At 36.2% G+C, this 10,177-nt stretch overlaps 1 long non-coding RNA gene and 1 pseudogene across 1 annotated transcript; one reads left to right on the forward strand and one right to left on the reverse strand.

The window, feature by feature from the left end:
• LOC107469609 (organic cation/carnitine transporter 4-like) overlaps positions 1-10,177 on the reverse strand; it is an 82,177-nt pseudogene that overhangs the window by 5,742 nt on the left and 66,258 nt on the right.
• On the forward strand, positions 5,184-6,132 carry LOC107469623 (uncharacterized). The gene is made up of 3 exons (XR_008003838.1): positions 5,184-5,292; positions 5,455-5,663; positions 5,913-6,132. It is a non-coding gene; the product is annotated as an uncharacterized LOC107469623 (long non-coding RNA).

A 10,177-nucleotide genomic window follows, 5' to 3' on the forward strand; every position in this document is an offset into this window, starting at 1 on the left:
AATTTGGCTTATGAGCCTGAGATGATTTGAGAAATGAGATCTTTAAAGCCAAGGCTGAAAAGAGTTGAAATTTGATTTCAACGTGAAATGGCTTGAGAAAAGTGATTTATGGCTTGAATGCCGGTTTTATGAATTTGATGATGTTGAATGGTGGAAGTGCTGTTTTGTTATGGGCCGGAATGGCAATGTATGATTATGAATATTGGCTGGTTCTGGATTGAACCGTGAGCCGGAATGGCTATGTATGATATTGATTTATGGCTGATTGCCGAATGAATTATGGGCCGTATGGCTGACTATGAAATTTTGAATTTAAGCTGGATGGCTGAGATGGATGTTGATCCATCGCTAGGACTGAATGAATATATGCTTGAGATACCTGGGCAGTAGCAAGGGTTGTGGTTCGTTCCACTTGCTCCAGGTCAGAGACTGTGACGCCTGGGTAGTAGCGGTAGTAGTGGTGAATCCACTCGCTCCAGGTTGAGCTTTTAAACACCCGCCTGGGTAGTAGCCGCAGTAGTGGTTATTGCACTGGCTCTAGGTTGAGCAGGTAGTTGTAAGGGGGTTGTAGCTCAAACTTACTTGCTCCGCGATGGGTGTTTCTGTCCATGGTTAGCTACCAGGACTTGTCGGGTTGGCTCTATAATCGACAGATGATATCATCAGCCACTAGGACAGGCATGCATCATATGCATCTATGTGACAATGTTTGGGTGTGCATATTGTACTTGGTTTGCCTATGTGATTACTTGTGATTACCTGCTACTTGTTCTACTTGCTGTAACTGTTTGTTTGTGCTTGAACTTCCTATCTGTGTTTGCAATTGGGACTCTGTTGGTTTGTGGTGATTGGTTGTTGGATTGGATTGTTTGGGCCTAGGGCCGTGGATGAATTGAGATGGACCGATGGTTAATTCCGGTTTTATGTTTCTGGTTTGGAAAATTATGAAGGGCTATTTTGGTTCAGTATAGATAAACCTTTTTGAAAGGCTTTTGATGTTTTGAGAATTGAACGGTTCCTCTTTCAGAAAAGATTTCCGACTTTACTTTTATTGTAAACTGTTGTTTTTGAAAAGAGGCATAGGACGGTTATTAATCACTGGTATGGTTTATCTTCATATATCCTATTACAGTAATTCCCAAAAATCCTCTACTGAGAACCCTTTCGAGGATGATGTTCTCACCCTCCTATATTTTTCCCCTTTCAGGATATGGGTGCAGAAGTCATAAAGAGTTTATTTAATTGTTGTTGAGATGCTTTGTATTGCTTTAGATTATTATTTTTGTACCCTCGCCTTCACCTTGATATATTCTGTAAGAGGGATAGGAATTGTATTGGGTAATGTTTGTAGTATTATTTATATATATGTATGTATATATATATGGATGCACTCTTTATGAGTTTCTGGAAGTTGTATGGTATGTATGGATGTACGTTGTATAGCAAAAGTATTTTTGGAAGTGGTATTGCGGTTTAAAGTTTTAATCAGGCTCATATTTTAGTATTAAATAGTATAAGTGTCGTCGTAATGTTCGATCTATCAGAGTTGCGCAGCCGAAAGCGTGAGTTTTGGTAGTTAGGGTGTTACAATCTTAATTAAAGCGTACGTGTATTTAATATTAACAATTAAATAATATTCTTTTCATATATAATTTTGTTAATCTTTTATCTTTTGGAGCCAAATTTATAATTTTTTTCTTGTAAATTTTGATTTGATATATTCATAATTTGCTTTTACAGATTTTATTTTCTAGAAAATAAAGTTCTTAAATTTTTGAGTTAACTTGATGAATTTGTGTAAATTTCATAAATTCACATAAATATGTATAAATTTGATAACCCTTGAATATATTATTTTAAACCTATTTTGGCCTCTTAAGTATTAAAACATGTAATTTCATAAAAAAATTCTTCAAATTAAAATTTTAAAATAAAAAATGATATTTAGCTATATCTAATAAATTTTAGTTTTCAATATCACATGTTTATAATTTTTCAAAGATAGATAATCAAAAAAAATATTTAATAAAATAAAGTAAAATTTTATTATTGAGTTTTGATTGCTTAATTGATATGAAAAAAATAATTTAGAAAAGACTTGAAGTTATTTTATGGTAAAATATTGATATATAAGTTAAAGAATTTGCATCTTTCAACTTTCAAGTAATCTTTAAAATAAATTCAAATTCTATTTAGATGATTTATTTGATCAAATCAAACTTTATAATTTAATTATCAAATAATAATTAAATAATAATTTAACAAATATTAAAATACTTATTAGTATATGATGAACTTATAAATTTTAACACTAAACAGATACTAATTTAACAAATAATAATAAGTATTGCTATTTAACACTATATTAGTAACTATTGCTATTTCACTACTAGAAAACTAGTTATTACAGACAGATATTTTCGACGAATTTTATCCTACAGAAATACAGACGAAATTTCAAGAAATTTTTTGTCAAAAAACAAAAAAAAAATGAATTAGCATAAATTACAGACGGAAAAGAGAATCCGTCGATAATTCCGTCGAAAAAATTAATTTTTTTCGTGGGAAATGGTTACAGACGGAAAAGCCGTCTATAATTAAATGGACAAAACGCTGCGTTTTATTAAATTATTACAGACGGAAAATCCGTCTGTAATTTAAAATTTCCATCGAAAATGTTATATTCTGCGTTTTATGATCGATTGTGCCCAAGTTCTATTCATTCATAGCACCAAATCAAACGAGCTCAACCTAGCATTCTCCTCTCCGTCGACGAGCTTCTTCTTCTCCTTTCCTCACTCACAGCGCCACCGCCGGCTACCGTAACCGCCGCAGCTACCTTATTCTTCTTCTCTTTTTTAAACACTGAACCAGTAGAACATAGCTCCTGTCTCTCTCGTTCTTTCTTGTTCGCAGAATAAAGCAAGCTCAAGCTCCACCCCCGTCATGCCTCTCTCGTTCTGGCTCGCATATCTTCTCAGTGCTACAGCCAACATCTCCTCTAGTCAATGCCGCGGCTACCTTTGCGCAAGCCCTAGCTCCATGGTGACCAAAATCGGTTCCACCGTCAGCCGCGGTTCCACCTCTCTCTTTCCCCCTGTTCGAACCGTAGAGAGTTCAATTAATTTTGTTTAGTTAGTTTGATTGTCTCTACTTCCAGCTTTTGGTTTCAAAATTCTTTTAATTTCTGTTGAGTTCAATTAATTTCGTTTAGTTAGTTTGATTTTAGTAATTTGTTTAGTTAGATTTGTTTTCTGATTAGTGGATTTTTAGGTTGTTAAAATAGGATTAGATTAGGTTTTGATTCTGAATAGCTTATGAGAAATGTTTAGATTGTTAATCTGGATTGCTGAACAAAACGGAATTCAGAGAAACACTCGTGAGTTTTTCTTTTTCTTCTTCCCTCCCCTCTATGAATTTCGCTGTGCACACCAAGTGTTCGATGGTTTGCTTATTTGTTGGTTTGACCTAACATGCACATCAAATATTTGTTAATTAGTCTCAGTGGATAATTAGGTAGATATATGTGCTCAATGTTGTGTTTGTGCAGATGAGGTGTTTGATCTAATGACTTAACTGCTTTTGAAATAGGTGTTGTTTTCTTTCTTTGGAGCCATAATGGATTATTGTTTTCTTTTTTTGAAAATTGATTAGGCCTCAATCTGGCTTTGATTTTTCTTCTTTTGTGGTGTTTAGGCATTAGTGACTAGCTTCTGCTCGTAGTAATTATATTAGTATCTTCAATTGAGTCTCCATTTTTGAATTCAGATTCAGTCTCTGTTTTCTTCACTGATGTGCTTTTCTTTTATGTGTACACAAGTAGTAATATGTATCTTTATTCTTGCTATTTCACTCGTAATTAATTATTTTTATGTTGCAAGTTCTGTCAAGGGGAGGGGAGGTTGTACAGATGACTACTGACCATGAACCTAATACTGAGCGGGGCAGCATTGAGAACAGAGGTGGCTTTGTCTCAAACATGCCAGGTTCTTCAACTAACCCTGAATTCTATTCTTTGTTGCTACTGATATTCAATGCTAATTTTTGTGTTTTCATTCATCATTCCTTTTACTATAGGAACTTGAGTTTCGTTTGTTGTGATATTAATTTACTCAATTTCTTTTACTATAGGGCAATGTTTCTTCTCTAAGACTGATATTCTCTTTCCCAGAAAAAAAACTTCTTTTGGAACAGAATGGGCCACATGTTGCAAGAATATCAGTTTACGAGGTATGCTATAAGAACCGTTTACTCAATTAAAACCTCCTTGTCTTTTTATTGTTCCTTTGTTGCTTTTTATAACTCGAGTTTTTGTGCAGGGGTGTGAGAGAGAGGTTGTTCTGATGAGTTCTTGCAATAGTTATCTATTTATCTATCTATCTATCTCTATTTGTTGGTGTCTATTATCTCTGCTCTATTGATTCAACAAATTTCTATCTAACACGTCTTATATTTCTTGTATGATTTGGTTGCAATAGTTGGTGATGTCCGCTCTGCTACTTACATCCATTGTTTGATGCCTTTGCAGAAGTAAACCCTCTGCAAAAAGTTCCGGCTATTGTTCATGGAAACTTGAAGCTCTCCGACAGGTAATTCTTGATAAGGAACCATGCTTTTTAACCCTCCTTTCTTATTTTAATGCTTATGGCGGTGCTCCATTGCACCTGTTGGTTATCATTGGGTTGTCAAGGTTATTTATGTACATCTTGGCTATCAAAATAAAGGAAACATGTTGGGATATCCTAATTTAAATCTGAAACATGACATGTATTTTATTTAAGTATCCTCCATTCTGTTCACTTTTTGGTTTTGTTAGTCTAATTTATGTAATTCACTTTATAAATACGTGAATTTGTGTTTCTTTACAATGCTTATGTAAGTGGTGGAATTAATCTTGTTTTCTTTTGGCAGCCATGCAATCCTAGTATATCTTGCTTCTGCTTTAACTGGAATTGCTGACCAATGGTTAGTAGAACCATCTCATCTGCTTCTTGTGACCTGATGAATTGCTATTGTTCCAATCTATATAGAGTACTCATTACTTGGGAACTCATAGATTTCAGAATTGAACCGTTACATTGTCCATTAGTAAAACACGATTTTGGGTTCATTTCCCTCATTTCTGTATGTTCATTGAAAGGATAGATTAAGGTGACAGAGATTAGAATAAATAACTTAATAAATTATAACATCTTCCATTTTGATTCATCAGGTATCCAACTGAGCTATCTAGAAGAGCCAAAATTAACTCAGTAATGGATTGACATCATTCTAATTTATGAAATGGAGCAGGTAGATACATTCTAATTTCCATTTTGAATTCCTTTAAGTAATGTGACTAGCCATGAGCAGTTGATTTTTTTTTTATAAACTTGTATGCTACTTAGCGATTAATTACTAGAAGAAAATCTAGGAATGTGGTTATTATCCATCATTTGTTGTATGACTTTGCAGTGAATTATGTAATACATACTACACTAGCACATGTCCTTGGCCGTCAACTAAATCCAAAAGCAGCTACTGAAGGAGAAAAAGTTTTATTATCTTCTCTGAAAGCACTGGAGGATTTTTGGCTCAATGGAGATAATGGAAGCTTTCTGTGTGATAGCACCCAACCATCGGTGGCTGATCTCAGTATGATTTGTGAACTTATGCAACTTGAGGTAACTAGATATGACTTGATCATTATTATTTTCATTAATGGTTCATTACCTGATAAATAGCTCTTGTGAGTATGGTAGCTATATTCCTAATTTGTGAGCTTAAAATTTCTTATTGTAAACGATGCTATCAATTGACTCGTCATCTTGAAATCTTTGGTTGAACCACAATGGTGGTTGGTAATGTGTGATATCTCTTAGCATGAACCTATAAGATATCTAATTCTCTAATTGAACTCTAAATTAGCACAGGTTTTGGATGAGAGGGATCGCAGTCGAATATTATCTCCTTACAAGAAAAATTTTCAGTGGATTGAGAATACAAGAAAGGTCAAAGTAATAAATTTGTGGCATATTGTGGGCTTTGTTCTATATGCAAATCAGGAAGAAATAGTCTTTCCTCCCTGGTAGGTCTGTCCTTTTCATGGGTGAAGATGATCAAGCATGCAAATCAATGGTGCCACATAATGGTAGCAGGTATTGGTTGTTGTCTTCACTTTAGTTTTATTGCTCAGAGTTATAAGTACTTAATGTCAGTGTATAGAAAGTACTGTTAATTAATTAATAGAGGTATGCTAGAAGAATGGATATTAATCATATTATATGTGGCAGAAATATGAACTGAGTAAATCACAGTCCTTCGTGGAATACTCAATTATATTGAGAGACAGAATTTTGTGGAATACTCAATTTTTTTATTTATTTATTGTCACAGGCTGCTGGTGCACGGAATTGTGATCATCAACAATGGCGCCAAGAACTCAGTAACGCTCTCAAACGTGAATCACACTTAGTCACAACTCCGCACAACTAACCAGCAAGTGCACTGGGTCGTCCAAGTAATACCTTACGTGAGTAAGGGTCGATCCCACGGAGATTGTTGGTATGAAGCAAGCTATGGTCATCTTGTAAATCTCAGTTAGGTGGATAATAAATGTTATGGAGTTTTCGAATAATAAATAAAGCAAAATATAAAGATAGAGTTACTCATGTAATTCAATGGTGGGAATTTCAGATAAGTGTATGGAGATGCTTGTCCCTGTTGGATCTCTGCTTTCCTACTGCCTTCCTTCAATCCTTCTTATTCCTTTCCATGGCAAGCTATATGTAGGGCATCACCATTGTTAATGGCAGCATCCCATCCTCTCAGTGAAAAAGGTCCAAATGCTTTGTCACGGCACGGCTAATCATCTGTCGGTTCTCGATCATGTTGGAATAGAATCCCTTGATTCTTTTGCGTTTGTCATCACGCCCAACAATCGTGAGTTTGAAGCTCGTCACAGTCATTCAATCCCTAAATCCTACTCGGAATACCACAGATAAGGTTTAGACTTTCCAGATTCTCATGAATGCCGCCATCAATCTAGCTTATACCACGAAGATTCTGATTAAGAAATCCAAGAGATATGCGCCCGGTCTGAGGTAGAACGGAAGTGGTTGTCAGTCACGCATTCATAGGTGAGAATGATGATGAGTGTCACGGATCATCACATTCATCATGTTGAAGTGCAACGAATATCTTAGAACAGGAATAGCTGAATTGAATAGAAAATAGTAGTAATTGCATTAAAACTTGAGGTACAGCAGAGCTCTACACCCTTAATCTATGGTGTGCAGAAACTCCACCGTTGAAATTACATAAGTGATGAAGGTTCAGGCATGGTCGAATGGCCAGCCCCCAAACGTGATAAGAAGACCGAATGGTCAAAAGACCTTACAATCCAAAGACTCTGAATACAATAGTAAAAAGTCCTATTTATACTAGACTAGCTACTAGGGTTTACAGAAGTAAGTAATTGATGCATAAATCCACTTCCGGGGCCCACTTGGTGTATGTTTGGGCTGAGCTTGATCTTTACACGAGCTGAGGCTTATCTTGGAGTTGAACGCCAAGTTGTAACGTGTTTTTGGCATTCAACTCTGGTTCGTGTCGTGTTTCTGGCGTTTGACTCCAGAATGCAACATGGAACTGGCGTTGAGCGCCAGTTTACGTCGTCTAATCTTGAATAAAGTGTGGACTATTATATATTTCTTGAAATTTCTGGATGTCTACTTTCCAACGCCGTTGAGAGCGCGCCATTTGGAGTTCTGTAGCTTCAGAAAATCCATTTTGAGTGTAGGGAGGTCAGATTCCAACAGCATCAGCAGTCCTTTGTCAGCCTTTTTAAATCCCAAAATATCAATGAATATTAGTTCTAATTAGATGAGCGGGACTTGTAGCTTTTTGCTTCTGAATAGTTTTGGCATCTCACTTTTTCCTTTGAAGTTTAGAATGATTGGCATCTCTAGGAACTTAGAATTTCAGATAGTGTTATTGATTCTCCTAGTTAAGTTTGTTGATTCTTGAACACAGCTACTTTTATGAGTCTTGGCCGTGGTCCTAAGCACTTTGTTTTCCAGTATTACCACCGGATACATAAATGCCACAGACACGTGACTGGGTGAACCTTTTCAGATTGTGACTCAGCTTTGCTAGAGTCTCCAGTTAGAGGTGTCCAGAGCTCTTAAGCACACTTTTTTTGCTTTGGATCACGACTTTAACCACTCAGTCTCAAGCTTTTCACTTGGACCTGCATGCCACAAGCACATGGTTAGGGACAACTTGATTTAGCCGCTTAGGCCTGGATTTTATTTCCTCGGGCCCTCTTATCCGTTGATGCTCAAAGCCTTGGATCCTTTTTACCCTTGTCTTTTGGTTTTAAGGGCTATTGGCTTTTTCTGCTTGCTTTTTCTTTTTCTTTCTAATTTTTTTTGTCACTTTTTTTTCGCAAGCCTTTTGCTTTTTCACTGCTTTTTCTTGCTTCAAGAATCAATTTTATGATTTTTTCAGATCATCAATAACATTTCTCTTGTTCATCATTCTTTCAAGAGCCAACAATTTTAGCATTCATAAACAACAAGATAAAAAATATGCACTGTTCAAGCATTCATTCAGAAAGCAAAAAGTATTGTCACCACATTAATATAATTAAACTAAATTCAAGGACAATTTTCAAAATTTATGTACTTCTTGTTCTTTTGAATTAGAAATATTTTTCATTTAAGAGAGGTGAAGGATTCATGGAATTATTCATAGCCTTAAGACATAGTTACTAAATACTAATGATTATGTAGGAAAGACACAAACATAAATAACATAAAGCTTAGATATCGAAAAACAGAGAAATAGAACAAGGAATGAGTCCTCCTTAGTGAGGGTGGTGCCTTCTTGAAGGATCAATGGTGCTTTTTGAGCTCCTCTATGTCTCTTCCTTGCCTCTATTGCTTGATCCCTAGTGATTTTGGTGCTCCTATCCTTAGTTGCTCCCAATAATTGTGTGGAGAAAAATGTATCCCCTGAGGTGTCTTAGGGATCTCTTGATTTGCAGTCAAATGCTCTACTACTGAGCTATGGACCCTTGAGATGAATCTCTCCATCTCCCATGACTCAGAGTTGGAAGCTTTTGTCTTCTCTTTTCTCTTCTTTTTTTTTTGAGGTTTCTCTGGCCTTAGGTGCCATCAATTGTTATGGAAAAACAAAAAACCTATGCTTTTACCACACCAAACATAGAATGTTCATCACCATCGAGCAAAAAAAGAAAGAATGGAAGGAGAAGATGTTATGGAGGAGAGGAAGAGATGTGTATGTGTTGGCCATATGGGTGGGGAAGAGATGGATGGATGTGAGTGTTGAAGAGGTGATGGGGAAGAGAGATTGAGGTAATCGGGGATCCTGTGGGGTTCACAAATCCTGAGGTGTCAAGGATTTACATCCCTGCACCAATGAGGCATGTAAAACGCCCTCTGCATGCAATCTTGGCGTTTAACGCCAGATTGATGCTTGTTTCTGGCGTTAAACGCCAGCTCTAAGCTTATTCTGGGCGTTCAATGCCCATCTGCAGCATGTTTCTGGCGTTGAACGCCAGCTTTTCTCAGTGTGCAATCTTGGCGTTTAAACGCCAGATTGCTGCATGTTTCTGGCATTCAACGCCAGATTCATGCTCTGTTCTGGCGTTGAACGCCAGCCAGATGCTTCTTACTGGCGTTTAAATGCCAGTAAGTCCTTCTTCCAGGGTGTGATTTTTCTTCTGCTGTTTTTGATTCTGTTTTTAATTTTAAAATTTTTTTCGTGACTCCACATGATCATGAACCTAATAAAACATAAAAGAACAATAAAAATAAAAATAAAATTAGATAAATAAAAATTGGGTTGCCTCCCAATAAGCGCTTATTTAATATCAATAGCTTGACAGTGGGCTCTCATGGAGCCTCACAGGTGATCAGGTCAATGTTGTAGACTCCCAACACCAAACTTAGAGTTTGAATGTGGGGATTTAACACCAAACTTAGAGTTTGGCTAAGGCCTCTCAACACCAAACTTAGAGTTTGATTGTGGGGACTTTATTTGACTCTGTACTGAGAGAAGCTTTTCATGCTTCCTCTCCATTGTTAAAGAAGAAGATCATTGAGCCTTAAACACAAGGTAGTCCCCATTCAATTGAAGGACTAATTCTCCTCTGTTAACATCTATCACAGCT

The sequence above is a fragment of the Arachis duranensis genome, chromosome 10 (genome assembly GCF_000817695.3).
Source record: "Arachis duranensis cultivar V14167 chromosome 10, aradu.V14167.gnm2.J7QH, whole genome shotgun sequence".
NCBI classification, from domain to species: Eukaryota; Viridiplantae; Streptophyta; class Magnoliopsida; order Fabales; family Fabaceae; genus Arachis; species Arachis duranensis.